General features: G+C 35.8%; 1 long non-coding RNA gene across 1 annotated transcript in view; it reads left to right on the top strand.

The window, feature by feature from the left end:
- The window catches only part of LOC118239022, a 30,112-nt gene extending 16,942 nt beyond the window's left edge, over positions 1-13,170 (top strand). The window contains exons 2-3 of the long non-coding RNA XR_004770371.1: positions 4,063-4,300; positions 11,933-13,170. This is a non-coding gene — a long non-coding RNA (uncharacterized LOC118239022). The remainder of the gene's footprint in view (positions 1-4,062; positions 4,301-11,932) is intronic.
- Positions 13,171-19,918: the final 6,748 nt, after the last annotated feature.

Raw genomic sequence — 19,918 nt, 5'->3', positions numbered from 1 at the left:
ACCTCTGCATCCTTCCTCTTCTTCCCTTCTCATTCTTGTAGCTCCCTCTCCCCTCTTCCCATGTTCTCAATTTGCTCAGGGTATCGTGACCCTTTCCCCTTCTCCAGGGACAATGTTTCTATAGTTGATTTTTGTTTGGAGGTACATCCACACTGATTTCCATAATTGCATCACAATTTGCACTTCATTTATCAGTAGATAAGCATTCTCTTTTTTACCAAATGTTATTTAGATATTTGAATTTCTTGTATATTGTGATATATATATATATATATATATATATATATATATATATAATTTCTCATTCTGTAGGATGCCTCTTCAGTTGAGTGTCTCATTTGTTATATAAAACTTTTCAATCTTATGAGGTCCTATTTATCAAGTATTGATCTAAATGTCTGTGCTATTAGTAACCTGATCAGAAACCCTTTTCCTGTAGGAACATTCTATACATCCCCCCCCATTCAAACTCTGGGTATGAGGTCTTGTGTTGAAGTTTGGGATCTATTTGGAGTTTAGCTTTGTGTAGAGTAAAAAATGGGGGTATATTCTCCTTCTTCTACAGTGGCTATCCATGTCAACCCAAGACATTTATTGAAGACACTGTCTTTCTCTCATTCTTGTATTCTTGGCCTCTGTCAGAAATTAGAGGTGGAGTATGGGAGTGGGTTTTCATTTGAACTCTCACTTATATTCTATTGTTTAATGTTTCTGCTTAAACCAGTGTCATGCTTCTTTTGTTATTATAGACCTGTGGTAAAACTTGAAATCTATCTAGGATGCAAAACTTCCAGGTTTAATTTTATCTTTTATTTTGGGGTGGTGATTTTAGGGCAACTTTTACTTTTGTGGATATTTCAATATTCTTTTAATTTCTCTGGATAATTTATTGAATGTTGATAAGGATTGCAATGACCATGTAGATGACTTTTGAAGGATGCTCATTTTCTCATTGCTAATTATACAAATCTAAATACAAGATCCTCATTCACTGAGTTCTTACATTGTCAACATTGTAAAGTCTGATATATAGTGGAAATGTGTTGAGAAAGAAGGTGTGTGGGAAAGAGAAAGAAGATGAAGAGGATGATTTTGCATAATATATTAATCCCTTCACATGATCATATGAAATTTAGTTTCAGAATATTTACATCACCCAATCATATGACTATGTTTAAATAACTAATCAAAGTATAATCTTATCATTTGTACTCATCAGTTTACATCTAAGACAGCAGAAAGTAGCTATAAAGCATCCAAGAAATTAGGCATTATAGTAATATCTAGAACAATTCCAATGGGAATCTAAAGTAATTAGGAGCAATCTATAGTGATGGATTCTTTCTCTTAGTAGGTTGTTCTTAATTTAGAAAGTACAGATGGTTTGATTGGAACAATTTAGTGCAAAAGTATGTCTTTATTCCAATTTAGCCTTGAGGAAACAAAAATAATAGTGAAAATACAAAATGTGGAATTTTATTATAACCAGAGTACTGAGTTATTATTTACAGCTTAAATTATTATTGTTTTGTTTATTTTAAAAAACAGGGTTTGAATCAAGAATTGTGATCTTTATCCTGATGACATTAGAGCACCTAGGAGCACTGTGGTGGGAGGCATAGATGGAATTGCTATTTTGCTCTTTGTAAAGGAAAAATATAAACATAGGCTTTTTATTTCTTTCTGCTAACCATTCTGGATATTTGACTGTCACTTTTAAACACAAATAGACTGTACTCAAAAGATTATGAAGTTTCCTTGTAAACAATACCTAGACGGCATTCTCTTTACCCAAGTAACCTCTGATGGAAGACTACCACAGGGTCACTATGTTAAGAAATGTGTGCCATGAAGTGTTTACTTTTTCTCTGGTTGAAAGAGAGAAAATAGTATAGTAGTTATGTCTTCCTCCAATGTTTTCATAGTATTTTCTCTGCTCTCCCAGAATAAAGAAGGCATAAGAACAATGAGAGATTAAATCTTTACCCTATTTGTGCTGTCTTTGTGACACATACTTAGCTCAGGATAGTAGTTTATAAGTATTTTTTAACCCATTGCTACTATTTCATCTTTCCATAAACATTTTTACTAATGTTTAAATCACTAAAATTTCTGATATTAAATTTATCATTATAATTGAGTATTGTTAGTTTAGTTTCTAAAACTGAGAAATTATCAGCCTTACATCTTTTAATCTTGTATCCAAATATATTGGCATTTTTCAACAATACAAATATCAGTGGTCTCAAATAATATTCATGCTATCATTTGACTATGCATATCTGTGTTTACATTCTTTATGCTTGTGTTGTGAAAAACAAAAGAGCTATTGAGTTGGTTGAAAAAGACAGGCAATTTGTGGTGATGTGGTTATGTTCTTTCGTATGTTTAAGTTCATCAGAATTTTTTCTCCCAATTATCAGTTGCCATTTTATATGCAAATGCACTATGAGAAATAGTCTAAGGCCAGATCCATCTAATATTCATGCTACCATCTGAGACCTTCAATAAACCCAGGATAGTAGTACTACACTGTGTTTGAGTTTAAGAACTTCTTGCCTTACTTTATGGTTTCCTATTTGGATTGTGCCTGTAAAGCAATCGGTGACTCATTCCTGAGCTGGCTTGCAAAATGAAGATAGTGTTTTTAAGTTTTTCTTTGCTCCTTGCTCTTATAGAGTGACAGCTCACCTTTTACATGTCTACAGCTTAAGCCACAGATCTCCTTCTCCCCAAAGTAACCTTACTGAGTTTTAAGTCACCCACCCTGTCTTTGCTTTCTCTTCTAAGAAGTTGATGACAATAAAGTTATTTCTTCATTAGTCCCCCTGCCCCCCTCCAAAAAGAAAAAAAAAAGAAATAGTCTAAGGAAGTGTGGGAAGACAATGTAGTGTTCAAGAGTATACACTACTCTTCAGAGGAAATAAGTTTCTTTCTTAGTATACTTAATAGGTTGGGTCATTACAGAATATAAGGGATCAAAATCCTCTTTAAAACTTAATAGGCATAGCAGACCCATGATGCATATTAATACAAGCATGCATGTCCATGCACCCAATAAAAACAAATAAATATTTTAAAATAAAAATTGGGTTAGGAGACATCAGTCAGTGTTAAGAGAAGGTTTTGCTTTTGCAGAGAGCCCAAGTTCAAAACCCAGGAACCACTTGATGGCTGATGACCAGGTATAACTCCATCTGGGCACCTGATACCTGTCCTTATCCCCAAGAGTACCAGACATCACACAGACTATAATACATGCATGTAGGTAAAACACTTATGAATATTAAATATAAATAAATAAATTTGCAATAAAAAGAAACATTTTAATATCTGAATTAAATTCATATAATGAGTTATAAAACAAAATTACTTGAAAATTTAAATTTTCACTGTTGCAGTCCTAAATTTAAACTAATTACAAAGAAACAAATGTTTGTACATTTTGAAGACAGTTGTGTTGCACAGTGTAAAACTGATTTGTTCTGTGTTTTTGAGATGGTTGGGTATATCACGAGTAACATAGTAAACCCATAATACAAATAAGAAAAATTATGATACCAGAGTGATAGATACCTCTTCCAGGGATGAGACCCTAAACTCACTTCCTTTCTCTACATTCCACCTACTAAAGCTTTCCAAAACTGCACATAATATATTATTTATATTAAATAGTAAACTTAAAGATTACATTTGAATCTGATACACTCTTATCAACCATTTTAAATCTTGACTTATATAAGAATCTTTATCAAGGGCACAAGCAATGTCTGAATTCCAAAACAAGAGGTCTTGGGTAAAAAGAACACCTCCAAAGATTTTGGTTGTCTAAATGAATATGAAGTCAAATAGAACTTTGAGGAACTTTTATGAATTTAATGTCTACTGAGATAATATACTGAATATCAGATAACAGAAATACAAGAATATATTACCTCAATGCATTCTTTATAATAATCTTTAAAATGTGTCCTAAAACCTATAATATACATATATTAATATATATTGACTTTTATATATATTTGGTAATGATATAATTATTTCATCTCTTTATCTTTGTAGGTTTAGATGTCTTTCACTTGGAAATCATGAAGGTCTGATATCCATTGCTCTTATAAAATGCATAGAACTATAAACCAGCTTACTACAAGAAGATTTATTTTTCCCTCATGGTCTCAGTTTATCATCTCTTGGCCTGTGGTGGGAAGCCATGGGGAAGATGATGTAATTGAACATAGATGCTCATATCCCTGTGATCAAGAGTTGAGGGAATGTGCTGGAGACAGCAACATCCTTCAGGGTATGTTTCTGAGGATGAGTTTTAACTATGTGCCATCTCCTCTCCTATTTTTGACTATATCCAAGTAAAGTATCTTAATTGTTATTCTTTTAATGCTTTAATTACTTACTGGCAAAATATCCTTAGGGATCAATCTTAAAATTGCTTTGGAACCAGACCTTTAACACATAAAATTTATGGAGATATTTCTAATATTCCTACTTTTATTCCTCCAAAATCCCAATGGCCAGTGATAACCACTTAACAAAATTATAATTAGTCTGTCTCAAGAATCTCCAATTTCTCAATACTTCTGAGATTTTCCCAAATTATATTTTTAAATTTGGCATACAAAATAATGTGGTAAAAGGCCTGTATGGTTAGTAATATAATCCCCAATGTCTTTTCCAGGTTGAAAGTCTAAAGTGAAACTACAGACATTGTAGTGGATTATTAGGCTAAAGGCCACTTGTGTTAAATGGTACTAGAACACTCATAATATTTGGTCTGGATTTTAGAGTAATATGAAAATTAGATCTTTACTGTAATATTATCTTATCGGTATAGTGGTATCCTTCTTCTTGTTATTCTGTTGTTCTTTTAGTTTCTTTTCCTCTTCTTCTTTGTTTCAAAGACACTAGGTTGTAAGTAGCCTATATATTCAAGTCTATTATGATAAACTACTTCACTTCAAGCTCAAAAGACAATATGGAAAGCAATTTTCACAGAAACCTCTTTCATTAAAATGAAAGTATCCTTCATTTAAAAGATTTTTGTGGAGGCTATTCTGCCACAGTTACAGAAATCAAAGTTAATTAGCAATATTAGCACCTTGAACTCAAAAGGAAAAGACATTTATATAGATACATATTTAAAGGATTAACAATATGTATTTTTATGCTGTGTGAGTTTAAAGTATTTTGAAGTAATTCCATTTACAGAAAAGTCTTAAAATTGAAGCAATTTTTCCCATATATTTTACTCAGAGTTTGAAATGTTGTAATTTCAAAGAATTATCATTTCTGATAGTTTTCACAATTGGGTTTTATGCAGCATTCTTTCACTCATTAAAGCTCCCAACCACAACTCTCTTGTTCTTCCTGTTTTAATACAAGGTTTATATTCAAAGCCAAATGTTGCTTCTAAGTATCATGTCTTCTTAATGTTAATTATAATGTCTACAGATACTGTATTAAAATAGTATTTGTTTTTTCCAATTGTTTTTAATTTTAATTAGAAAGATTATTTTACATGCTAATCCCAGATGCCTCCCACTCCCCTCCCCCCTAGCCCCCCAACTAATACCCTACCTATCCCATACCCTTTCTGCTCCCGAAGGAGGTTGAGGCCTGCTATAGGGGGTCTTCAAAGTCTGTCATATAATTTGGAATAGGGCCTAGGCTAACCCTCTTGTGTCTAGGCTCAGGGAATATCCCTCCATGTGAGATAGGCTCCTAGAATCCATTCCTATGCTAGTGATAAGTACTGATCCACTACAAGGGACCCCATAGATTCCCAAGGTCTCATCACTGACACCCACATTCAAGGGTCTGAATCAGTCCCATCCTGGTTTCCCAGCTAACAGTCTGGGGACCAAGAGCTCTCCCTTGTTCAAGTCAGCTATTTCTGTGTGTTTCACCAGCCTGGAATGGACCCCTATGTTTCTCTGTCCTCCTTCTCTGCAACTGGATTTCTGTTCAGTTCAAGGTTTATCTGTGAATGTCTGCTTCTACTTCCACCAGCTAATGGATGAATGCTATATGATGGCATATGGATTAGTCATCAATCTCAGGATCAGGAGACAGCACTTAAGGTAGCCTCTCCTCTGTTGCTTAGATTGTTAGTTGGTGTCATCTTTGTAGGTCTCCAGACATTTCCCTAGTGGCGGACTTCTCTTTAAATTTATCATGTCTCCTTCTATTATTGTATCTCTTATCTTGCTCTCTTCTGTTCTACCCCCAACTCAACCTCCCTGCCCCTTGATGGTCTTCCTCACTCCTCCTCTTCTCCCCTTCTAATTCTCCTAGTCCCCTCTTCCCTCACCCCACGCTCACATTTGCTCAGGAGATATTGTCCCTTTTCCCTACTCCTCCTTGTTTACTAGCTTCTCTGGCAGTGTGGATTGTAATAATCCTTAACCGGTAATCCTTTACTCTATGTTAAAAACCCACATATGAGTGAGTATATGCCATGTTTGTCTTTCTGTGACTGGGTTACCTCGCTCAGAATGGATTCTTCTATTTCCATCCATTTGTCTGCAAATTTCATGATTCCATCGTTTCTTCCCCCGAGTAGTACTCCATTGTGTAAATGTAACACATTTTCTGTATCCATTCTCCAGTTGAGGGGCATGTAGGTTGTTTCCAGGTTCTGGCTATTACAAATAATACTGTGATGAACACCATTGAACCAGATGTCCTTCTTGCATGAATGTGCTTCTTTTGGGTTTATGCCTAAGACTGGAATTGCTGGATCTTGTGGTAGACTCCCATTTTCCTCAGGAATCATCATACTAATTTCCAAAGTGGCTGTAAGAGTTGGCACTTCCACAAGCAGTGGAGGAGTGTTACCCTTTCTCCACATCCTCTCCAGCAGAAACTCTAATTGGTGTTTTGATTTTAGCCATTCTGACAGGTGTAAGATGGTATCTCAGAGTTATTTTGATTTGCATTTTGCTGATGGCTAAGGATGTTGAACACTTTCTTAGGTGATTTTCAACCATTTTAGATTCCTCTATTGAGAATTGTCTATTTAGTTCTGTACATCATTTATTAAATGGATTATTTGGTGTTTTGGAGACTAGCTTCTTGAGTTATTTGCAAATTTTGGAGATCAGCCCTATCATGGATGTGGGGTTGGTGAATGTCTTTTCCCAATCTGTGGGCTGTCTTTTTGTCTTGTTGACTGTGTCCTTTGCCTTATAGAAGCTTCTCAGTTTCAGGAGGTCCCATTTTTTAATGGTTGATATCAGTGTCTGTGCTACTGGTGTTATGTACAGGAAGCAGTCTACTGTACCAATTCTTTCAAGGGTATTTCCTACTTTCTATTCTAATAAGTTCAGTGTGGCTGGGTTTATGTTGAGGCCTTTGATCCAGTTGGACTTAAGTTTTGTGCATGGCGATAGTCATGGATCTATTTTTAGTCTTCTATATTCCAGCATCCAGTTATGCCAACACCATTTGTTGAAGATGCTGTGTTTATTCCATTGTATAGCTTTGACTTCTTTGTCAAAAATCAGGCATTCATAAGTGTGTGGGTTAATATCAGGGTTTTCAACTCGATTCCATTGGTCTACCTGTCTATTTTTGTGCCAATATCAAGCTGTTTTCAGGACTACAGCTCTATAATAGAGCTTGAAATCAGGGATGGTGATTCCTCTGGAAGTTCTAATATTGTACAGGATTGGTTTGGCTATCCTGGATCTTTTGCTTTTCCATATAATGTTGAGAATTGTTTTTGCAAGGTCTGTGAAGAATTGTGCTGTTATTTTGATGGGGATTGCATTGTATCTGTAGATTGCTTTTGGCAAGATTGTCATTTTTACTATGTTGATCCTAACTATCCAAGAACATGGGAGATGCTTCCATTTTCTAGTATCTTCTATAATTTCTTACTTTAAAGACTCAAAATTCTTATGAGGAAGGTCTTTCACTTTTTTGGTTAGCGTTACCCCAAGGTATTTTATGTTGTTTGTGGCAATTGTAAAGGGTGATGTTTCTCTGATTTCTTTCTCAGCATATTTATCACCCATATATAGTAGGGCTACTGATTTTTTTGAGTTAATCTTGTATCCTGCCACTTTGCTAAAGGTGTTTATCAGCTGTAGGATTTCCCTGGTAGAGTTTTTCAGTTAGCTTATATATAGACTATCAATAATCTGTAAACAGTGAATGCTTGACTTCTTCCTTTCAGAATTGTATACCCTTGATCTCCTTTTGTTGTCTCATTGTTCTAGCTAGAACTTCAAGGACAGTATTGAAGAGATATGGAAAGAGTGAACAGCCTTGTCTTTTTCCTGATCTTAGAGGAATAGTTTCTCACCATTTAATTTGATGTTGGCTGTTGGTTAGGTGTATATTTCTTTTATCTTGTTTAGATATGTTCCTGTTATTCCTGTCTTCTGCAAGAACTTTTTCATGAAGAGATGTTGGATTTTGTCAAAGGCTTTTTCAGCATCTAGTGAGATGATCATGTGGCTTTTCTTCTTTGGTTGGTTTATATGGTGGATTACATTGATAGATTTTCGAATGTTGGACCCACCCTGCATCCCAGGGATGAAACCAATTTGTCATGGTGGATGATTTTACTGATGTGTTCTTGTATTAGATTTGCCAGTTTTTTATTGAGTGTTTTTCCACCAATGTTCCTGAGGGATATTGGTCTGTAGTTCTCTTTCTTAGTTGTGTCTTGTGTGGTTTGTTTACCAAGGTAATTGTACCCGTGTAAAAGGAGTTTGGCAATGAACCTTCTGCTTCTATTGTGTTGAACAATTTGAGGAGTATTAGTATTAGCTCTTTTTTAAATTTCTGGTAGAATTGTGCACTGAAGCCATCTGGCCCTGGGCTTTTATTGGTTGGGAGACTTTTGTGTCTGCTTCTATTTCCTTAGAGGTTATAGGTCTGTTTAAGTTGCTTATCTGTTCTTGATTCAATTTTGGTAAGTGACATATGTCCAGAAAATTGTCCATTTCCTTTAAATTTTCCAATTTTGTAGAGAACAGGTTTTCAAAGTATGACCTGAAGATTCTCTGAATTTCTTCAGTGTCCATTGTTATGTTTCCCTTTTCATTTCTGATTTTGTTAATTTACATGTTCCCTCTCTGCTATTTGGTAAGTTTTGATATAGTTTTGTCTATCTTGTTGATTTTCTTGAAGAACCAACTCCTTGTTCCATTGATTCTTTGAATTGTTTTCTTTGTTTCCACTTTATTTATTTCTGCCATCTCTTCAATTATTTCCTGCCATCTACTCCCCGGGGTCAATTTGCTTCCATTTGTTTTAGAGCTTTCAGCTGTGATGTCAACTCTCTGCTGTGACTATTCTCTAGTTTCTTCATGTGAGCACTTAGAGCTATGAACTTTCCTCTTAGTATTGCTTTCAAATAACCCATAAATTTGGGTATGGTGTGCCTTCATTTTCTTTGAATTCAAGATAGCCATTAACTTCTTTCTTTATATCTTCCTTGACCCAGGAATGGTGAAATTGTGTGTTTATCAATTTCCATGAGTTGGTAGGTTTTCTGCAATTTGTGTTGTTTTTGAGTTCTAACTTTAAAGCATGGTGGTCTGATAAGACACAGGGGGTTATTCCAATTTTTTTTTTTACCTGTTGAGTTTTGCTATATTGCTGAGTATGTGTTCGATTTTAGAGAAGGGTTCCTGTGATGATGAAAAGAAGGTATATTCTTTTCTGTTTGGATAGAATGTTCTATAGATGTCTGTTAATCCCAAATGGATCATTACTTCTGTTAGTTCATTTGTCTCTTTGTTAAGTTTCTATCTGGTGGTCCTGTCCAGTGGTGAGGGTGGGGTGTTGAAGTCTCCCACTATAACTGTGTGAGGTCTTATTTGTGATTTGTGATTTGAGTTTTAATATTTTTTCTTTTACAAACATTTTTGCCCTTTATTTGGGGCATACATGTTTGGAATTGAGACTTCTTCCTGACGGATTTTTCCTTAATGAATATGAAATGACATTCTTCATCTATATTGATTGATTTTAAGTTTGAAGTCTAATTTGTTATATACTAGTATAGCTACCCCAGCTTTTTTCTTGGGTCCATTTGATTTGAATACTTTATCCCAACCCTTTACTCTGAGGTAATGTCTGTCTTTGAAGTTGAGGTGTGTTTTTTTGTATGCATCAGAAGGATGGATTCCATCTTTGTATCTGCTCTGTTAGCCTGTTTCATTGTATAGGAGAGTTAAGACCATTAATATTGAGGGAAATAAAGGATCATTGAGTGCTTATTCTTGTTTGTTTTTGATTTGTTGTTGGTAGTGGTATTGTATGTGAATTTACCCTTCTTTTTCTTTTGGGTTTTGGTAAAATGGGATTATCTATTACCTATGTTTCTGTAAGTGTAGTTAATTTCCTTAGTTTGGAGTTTTCCTCCCAGTACTTTCTGTTGGACTGGATTTAGTGGTTACATATTGTTTAAATCTGGTTTTTTACTGTGAAATATCTTGTTTTCTCAACTTATAGTACTTGAAAGCTTTGCTGTGCATAGTAGTCTAGCCTGGCATCTTAGAGTTGGTAGAATATCTATCCAAGTCCTTCTGACTTTCAGGGTTTCCATAGAGAAGTCTGTTGTAATTCTGATAGGTTTGCCTCTTTTCTTTGCTGCTCTTAATATTCTTTCTTTATTCTGTATGTTTGCTATATTAATTATTAAGTGAAGATAAGACTTTCTTTTGCAGTCCACTCTATTTAGTGTTCTGTAGGCTTCTTCTACTTTCTTTGGCATGTCTTTCTTTAGGTTGGTAAAGTTTTCTTCTATGATTTTGCTTATGTTTTATGCACTTTTGAGTTGTGTTTCTTCACCATCTTCTATAATTATTACCCTTGGTTTTAGTCTTTTCATGGATTTTCCTGGATATTTTTGTTAAGGATTTGTTGAACTTAAGATTTTCTTTGCTGATGAAATTATTTCCTCTAGTTTATCTTTAGCATCTGAGATTCTGTCTTCCATTTCTTGTATTCTGTTGGTTATGCTTGCATCTGTGGTTCCTGATTGTTTACTCAGCTTTTCCACTTCCAGCGTTCCCTCAGTTTGTGGTTTTTTTTTTAATTGTCTCTATTTCAATTTTCACATCCTGAACTGAAGGAAACTTCAGCTGTTTATTGTATTTCCTTGGATTTCCTTGATTTCTTGCATCTTTTGGTTTTTCTTTTCTTACATTTCTCTGAAGGATTTTCTCTTTTCCTCTCTTAGAGTCTCTATCATCTGCATGAAATTGCTCTCTTCTGCTTCATCTGTGTTCGGATGTTCAGGTCTTGCTGGTAAAGAGTCCCTAGACTCTGGTGGTATCATATTGGTTTTCCTTTTGTTGGGTGTGTTTGTATATTGTCATCTTCCCATCTCTTCTTCCAGTGGGTGCAGGTGGTGTAACTACCTTTCCTGGTGTGTATGGGTCCAAGATTATATTCTTGTGGGTGCAATTGGCTCCAGTACTCTTTGGGTCTCAAGGTGGGTGAAGGCAGGTTTTAGGCACTTGCTCTCCAGGTGGGTGAGAGTGAGACAAGCACAGTGATGTCAGCAGACTCTTGGTTGCTTGGTCTTCAGGTGTGGAGTAGATCTGTCTCTGCTCCACTTGGCAGCAGGAGCAGGCCAACAATCTCATGAGATTTAGGGTCACTTGGTCCTCAGGGCCCATTCAATCTGCCTGTAGATGCCAAGTTCAGAGTTCACAGACTCTAAAAATAGTATTTGTAAATACTATTCTGTGTGTCCTTGTTTTTCAAAAAATTCATACACTTTAAAGATTGTTACTGTTTTAATTCTCTCTCTCTCTCTCTCTCTCTCTCTCTCTCTCTCTCTCTGTGTGTGTGTGTGTGTGTGTGTGTGTGTGTGTGTGTGTGTGTGTGAATGTGTGTGTGTGTGTGTGTGTGTGTGTGTGTGTGTGTGTGTGTGTGTGTGTTTAAATGATTTCAGTGCCTGTAGAGGTAACAGAGATGGACACAAAGGCTGCATGAATACAAAGTCATAGGTACTAGAAACTTACCCATCTTCCTACACAAAAATAATATTGGCTCTTAACTGCTGAGACATCTCCAAAGTCCTTATAATATCTTATTTTATTTATATGAGTATGCCCATTTTTGTGTTTATGTTTCTTTGTGAGTGTATTCACAGATGCCAGGACAGGGCATGCAGCCCTTGGAGCTAGATTTTGAGAGCACTCTGATGGAGGTGCTGACATCAAACCATAGGCACTCAGGATTGTTCAGTGTTTGTTCTTGAATGCTGAACTGTATCTCCAAATCTGAGGTTGAATAATTTTGAAAAATTTGTTCCAAGGGGTACGCATGCATGTCTGTCCAAATGTATATGCCTGCAATAATTGCTTGCCAACTTTGATTTTTCTAATATTTGCTTAAAATTATGCTCAGGTCTTGTACCCTTGTACCAGAAATCACAAACCAATACAAATCATTACATTTCAGTGCATTATGTTGGGAGGTACAAGTTTCCCCCTTGTTCATAACTCAAGAAGTAGATTCCATCTTTTGACTAAGGTATTATCTACCCAGATTCTCTACTAGAATATTGTCCATTCTTGTCACTTAGAAGTACAGTTTTATGATATAGCTTGAGATCAGACAATTATTTTAATTAGTGGTGTGAAATTTCATGTAACAACCAGACCAAATGAGAGATGTATACCCAAAATTTAACAACACCCACTCATAAGTGAACCACAAGATTGGATAACATTGATTAGGGACTTCTGTGGCTATAGTGATTAAAAACTCATAGATGACCATTAGAAGTGGGTCATCTTTAAAGGCTTAAGGGATTATCTTGAACAACTTTGCTTTTTGCTTCAGAAAAAATTCCATTTTATATTTTAAACATAATATTATTGAATTATATGTTGGGGAATTTTTACTTTTAACTTTTTTGTGTTTTGATATACATTATTATTAATGACCTTTGATGTGCCAACATGAATAAAGGAAATATTTGCAAGGCTCCACCCCTATATGAAGACCTACAGAAACTAGTCACTGCTGAGAGAGGAAAATTAATCTTCTCAATTGATCATATCCATAGATGATATCACTAGTAGGCTATGCATTTTTAAGTGGTAATCGGAAATCACATATGTAATATCAGCAACTCTGAGGGGACACAGCAGCCCTTATTTTTAAATACACACACACACACACACACACACACACACACACACACACACCTATACGTCATATATATGTGATATGTTTATGTCTTAATATGATATATATTTATATTAATATATTTTATATATATATATTATATATATGTGTGTGTGTGTGTGTGTGGTGTGTGTGTGTGTGTGTGTGTGTGTAAGTGTGTTAAGAAATAGAGGCTATGAATTGACAAAACCTGAAGGTACCCAGGAGATCATGATGGGAGAGAGAAGGGAAGATGAGGTAAATACAGTACTTATATGAAGCAATTAAAAAGTAAGTAGACTTATTAAAATAATTAAAACATGGTAAAATGAAGACTTCTGAGTACATATTTTTCATTTTTATATATACTATATTTTATGGTATGGAGTTATATATTTAATCATTGCTAATTATACATTTGCTTCAGATTTGATCACTGTTCAAGACACATATGTTGATATATGAAGTTATGAAACTGTATAATATTTTGATTACCAAAATTGAAACAATGAATATACAATGAACTCAAGAAGCTAGCCACTAACACACCAAACAATTAAATTAAAAAGTGGGGTGCAGAACTAAATAGAAATTCTCAACAGAGGAATCTGAAATGGCTGAAAGACACTTAAGAAAGGGCTCAAAATCCTTGGCCATCAGAGAAATGAAACTCAAAACAACTCTGAGATACCACCTCACACCTGTCAGAATGGCTAAAATCAAAAACATCAAGGACAATCTATGCTGGAGAGGAGGTGGAGAAAAAGGAACACTACTCTATTGCTAGTGGGAGTGAGAACTTGTAAGACCACTCTGGAAATCAGTATGACGGTTGCTCAGAAAAATGGGAAACAGTCTACCTCAAGATCCAGCAATTCCTCTCTTGGGTATATACCCACATAATGCACATTCATACAACAAGGACACATGTCCAATCCCGTTCATAGAAGCATTGTTTGTAATAGCCAGAACCTGGAAGCAACCTAGATGCCCTCCAACTGAAGAATGGTAGAGAAAATGTGGTACATTTATACAATGTAGTACTACTCAGCAGAAAAAAGCAATGGAATCTTGAAATTTGCAGGCAAATGGATGGAACTAGAAGAAACAATCCAGAGTGAGGTAACCCAGTCACAAAAAGTCAAACATGGAATGTACTCACTCATATGTGAATTTTATACATAAAGCAAAGGATTACCAGCCTACAATCCTCTTCGGCAAAGAAATTAGGAAAAATGAAAGACTCTAGGGGATAAATGCATGGACCTCAGGAATGGGAAGGGGCAGGAACTCCTGAGCTAATTGGGAGCATGAGGGTAGGGGAAAGGGAACTGCCAGAATGTGAACAGGAGAAGTGGAGAGGAGAGGAGGAAATGGAGGAGCAGAAATATTGAGTTGGCAGAAGAATAGAAGAGAGCAGGATACCATATTATAGGAAGCCATTTTAGGTCCAAGGAGAGATCTGGCACTAGGGAGATTTCCAGAGACCTACAAGGATGACATGAACTGACAATCCAGGCAATGGAGAGGACAACCTAAATGCCCTTCCCCTAAAATGAGATTGATGACTACTTTTTAAAGCCATCCTAGAGCCCTCATCCAGCTGCTGATGGAAGCAGAGGTAGAAATCCACAGATATACACTGAACTGAACTCTGGAACTTAGTTGCAGAGAGGGAGGAATGAAGAGTGAAGGGGTCAGTACCAGGCTGGTTAAACCCTCCGAAACAGCTGGCCAGTACAAGGGGGAACACATCAACCCCAGCTGTCTGGGAGGCCAGTACAGGAGTGATCCAGACCCCTGAACATGAATGTCAATGAGGAGGCCTCTGCACTCTAGGGGGGCCCTGGTAGTGGATTAGTATTTTTTCCTGGTGTAAGACGGGACTTTGAGAGCCCATCTTCCGTGAAGGGATACACTCTTGCCCTGGACACATGTGGAAGGGCCTAGGCCCAGCCCAGAGATGATGTGGTGGACTTTGCAGAGACCCTGTGGAGGACCCTACCCTGCCTGGGGAGTGGAGGGAGGATGGGGTGGGAAGTAGGTCAGGGTGAGGTATGAGGAGTGTGGGTGAGGGGAGGGAGAGGGAGAAGAGATTGACATGTGACACAAGCTTGTTCCTAATTTGAACTAATAAAAATAAAATGAAACAATGATAACCTCATTATTGTTGTACTTGAAGAAATTACCCTTCAATTGAACTTTATGGAAGACTTGATCTATGGCCACAGGGAGCAATAGATAGGCATTAAAGTGGGGGAGCATTAAGAGAGGTATCATGACTGTCATAGGCAGCTGTGATAAGGACCTAAAGGGAGATGCATCTTCAACTGCCAGGGTCCTAATAGACTTAAAAACATAATGCCATCAGAACGAGGTTTAAAAAGAGTGAAAGCCTTTAATTCTATAGGAAAATGGGCATTTCTGACTCTTATCAGGTTTTCTAAAGGGGTTGAGGAGACATTCCATGTTAAATAGCCCACATAACACAAGCCATGAAGACATGCCTATAAAAACAACTTGTACTTTATGTTGTCCCATAGTTATAAGCAGGGGGTCAGCTGGGGACCCAGCTCTGTGGAAGCTATAAAGCCACAGAATGTTTTCTTATCAACTTCACCCAGGAAAAGAGAATTGGGGGTTGGCTTGATGTCTGAGAGAGGAGGCAGTAAGTCAGAGGGTCTGAGATCTACAAGAAATGATTGTGGAGACTGGGGAGACCTGGAGTTACATATGGCCTCTGTAGAAATGATCAGGCAGTTACTGTCTAATTCTGTAGCCCTAAATGTCAGGGAGGAAGATGGAGTAATTTCCTGTTTAAGCTGTAGTCTTAAGCTGTAGTGGCAGGAGAAAAACTGGATCTTCATTCAAATTCAATAGGCATAAAGGAAGATATATTTCTTTCTTGGTTTTTATATCCTATGTATGACCTCAGTGGAAATGGTGTAGCTAAACTATATCAAGAAGAGTGGTCTAATTGTGGCTTTGGTGATTCAAATGATAACTTTTTATTTAGAACTCCCATGAGTTTGTCTAGAAAAGAAGATGTCAATTGTGGAACCATGTTGGACATTGTTGTGTAGATTTCCTACGAGGATTGAGCAAATATGCATTTGTCCTATGTAGGTCACCAGTGACTAAAAGATAAAAAATCCACCTATCGCTTGCTTAGGGAATCAGTGATTTTCCTGGCATTATTTAAATGGACTAGACTTAGGTAACTCAAAGGCATCTATGTCACCAAAAGTCCGGCACCCCTACATGCAGTGGCCTATGGAACTCTACTACAGCACCCCAGTGCATTATTGCAGGCAAGTTGGCTGGTTGTGGGTTCTCCTTTGCTCATCCGTTCTTTGTTTTTTATGATCTTTTCAATTCTGTACTACAGAGTCTTGTCGTTTTTGTTCCTACATCCAAATGTTCCAGGATGGTATTTTTCTGTTAGCATAAAGTAACTACAGAAAGGCTATTTGCAAACATTTATATTTAGTCTATTTTGGGATAAGAGAAAGAGATAAGACTTGGTGAGTTTGTATGTTTATAGAGACGAAAGTAAAAATGTTATTCAGGCTTTTATAACAGAATTTACCAGCTGCAAAAATTTTTAAGCTTTTTAAAAATGTTCATGTGCATGTGCTCTCCTATGTTCATCACATGGATAGAAGAGCCCAAAGCGGCAGAATAAAATGTCAGATTCCATAGAAGTGGAGTTACAGAAAATTGTGAGCTTCTACGTGGGTGCTGGGAACAAAAAATAAAGTCATCTACAGAACCAATATTGTTCTTAACCACTCAGCCACCTCTGCAGCAATTCTCAATTGTTCTTTTATTTTCAAAACTTGAAATCCTTCCTTGTTGACTTGTTTGTGGCCTATTGTAGGCATAAGGGATTACTACATAATAGGAAAAAGACACAGTTGAGAGACTTTGCTACAGATGCGACTAAATTTAATGAACTGGCAGGTACAGCCTGAACCTCTCCCTTAGACACAAGCTGACATGAAAAGTTGTCTGATGAAAGAATCACTATAACCAATGCTACAAGGAGTAGGAATGAAGGGCAGAATGGTCTGGCAGAGTGTGCAAGCAAACTTGGATTCTCAGGAGCAGATATGATTGACAGCTTGAATCATCCTCATAGCAATCCCTATATTCTACTCACTTGGAACCTGATGGTATATTACTCTATATTTAGTGATACGATTTCAAACAAAATGCATTTTACTTGGCTTTGAGAGATCTTTTTCTTTTTTTCCTGTGATAAAAGTTTCTTTGAAATTAATCCTACAAAATATATTTTTTCAAAATATAAGACATCCGTTTAGTAATTCACTATAAAAATAGTAAATAAATAGAAATGGCCCTTTTGTAATTTCAATTAAAAATAATGGAGAAAAATACATATAAAAGAGTTTTGAGACTCAAGACTGAGAAAATAAAGGAAATAATTTGGCATTTTGATACCTCTTTTAATGAAAATGAAATATAATTTTAAAAGGTATTAAGTAATGTTGATAAGTACATTCAAATGACATAAGGAAATAAAGGAAACTTTCAAACCACTATAATATACACAACTGTAGGAGAAAAGTCAAATGCATTTCTTGTCTTTGTGTAAAAGAAAGGTGTCTTCATAATTTTTCAATAAGAATCTAAAATAATATACATAGTTTTTTCTTTAAATAAAAGATATTTAATTGCAATCAGTCTTTAACAAGGAGTATGATATCAAGTTGGCTGCCTAGTCTGCCTAGTATAATCCTCCTTGTCCTTATTATTTTGTTGTCTTGTCATATTTCTTAGCAAGTTGAGAAAGACTGTGTTATTCATTGTCTGAGCAGAACCAAGAGCAGGTTGTTGCAACAAGGATTTAAATTCATCTCTTAGGGTGATGATCCTGATTCAGAGTTAATGATGAGTTGGTACAAGTGTTTGCTTATGGTGGAATCATTAAGAAACATCTTTTTATCTTTTATAGAACAAGTTTTACTCATCTATCAGATAGTAATGCCATTTCAATATTCTTCAATAAAACCCATTTTTTTCATGGGCTTTTCTACAATTGAGCTGTCCATGAAGTTATTGTTTTTAAGTAAGGCAATCCTGAAGACATAAAACTGATTTCCCAAATATTAAATTTATAACAAACCTGAAAATTTTGTGAACCACAAAAATAATTATACTTAATTGATATTATTTTTCTGCATAGAAATATATCTACAAATGAAATTTACAGTATGCCTATGAATAACAATGAAATTTGTAAAGGTAAGGGAGTTTCCATCAATATTTTCTGTCACAAAAGGAGCAACAGATTTTATTTACATTTCTAAAAATTGAGATAAATCCATGAAGCCTGTAATACTCAGTGTAATTATAGGGAAAGGAAAACAGAATATAGTTATGAACCATCAAACATATACAAATGGTAAATTCTGCCAAATTAGTTACTGACCTGGCCTTCCTAAACGTGACATCCAGATGAGGATTCAGTATTGTGTGATTCAGCATTTTTTTGTTGAGTCCTTATAATAAATATTAAATTTGTTTAAATGATTTGCTTATTTGCATTTATATACATGCAGGTCTGTGTGAGTGAATGTTAGGTGTCCAGATATGGGTGTCCACAGAAGCCAGAAGAGAAGTCAATCCCTTGGGAGCAGGAGCTTCAGGTGCTTCTGACCAACCTGATATGAGTGCTGGTATATGAATTTCTGGTCTTCTGAGGATAAGCAAGTGTGTCTAAATGACAGGCATTTCTTCATCCCCTAAATAGCAAGCTCTTTTGATCAAACTTTAAGTGCCAAAAAGCATGACAGAAAAAATATATTAAATATGTCTTAAAGTAAACCCCCAGTTTCCACTTCAGGATCTCCAGCCTTCTATGTGCCACATAACCTGGGACACCACCAGCACTCACCTGGATCATTGCAATTGCTAAGTATGTAGTGATTTTATTATTAACTCACTGTACTAAGAAATGTTGTTAAAACAGTTTGAAGTCAGGTCAAGACCTTGAACTAAATCTTTCCATTTTTCCATTACTCTCAAAATAACAGCCAGTATTCTTCCCAAAACTCAAGGATCTTACATAATACACTCTGATGGCTTCTTCTTGCCTAAACTTTCTTTCTCCCTCTGTCACCAGCTTCCCTGAATTTCATGTTTTCTGAAAGGATCCAGCAAAGTCTTCCCACCATTCATCCCACTCTTCCTCCGTATTCCAAGGATGTGGATGGCAGGATCCTCCCTTCACTTGACTCTCTGACAAAATACCAATACTTAATTAACATTTTCATGATTATTCTTTCATAGATGATTTACTACCTCTTCCAAGATGTTCTTATTCTTTTTTTAACCTCATTTTGAAATAATAAAAATAATGCAATAAGTAATTTGTGGAGGAAGTAAGAGGGCTTAGCTTAGCTTACACTGCATTTTTATAAGGTAAGACTTTGTGCCCCACAGGAAATACTCAGGGGCTATTATATAAGTGAACAAATATATAAATGATAATGAAAGAATAGAGGATAATAAATCCAAATACATTATTTATATTGAGGTGTATTCGTGGAACACATTTTAAAATTATGCATTAAATGTATACAACATGTTCTTTTATTTAAAATATATTAAGGGGAAAGACATTAAAAAACCCACCTATTAACTTAAAGATTATCATAAAATATTCAAAGTAACTTGCTGTTCACATTGAATCAACTAGCCAATAATCTTACTATTTTCATTATATGTTCTTGAATTC

Source organism: Cricetulus griseus, chromosome 5 (genome assembly GCF_003668045.3).
Source record: "Cricetulus griseus strain 17A/GY chromosome 5, alternate assembly CriGri-PICRH-1.0, whole genome shotgun sequence".
Taxonomy (NCBI): domain Eukaryota; kingdom Metazoa; phylum Chordata; class Mammalia; order Rodentia; family Cricetidae; genus Cricetulus; species Cricetulus griseus.
Note: the sequence above shows the minus strand (reverse complement) of the source record. Positions and strands in the feature narration are given on the sequence as shown.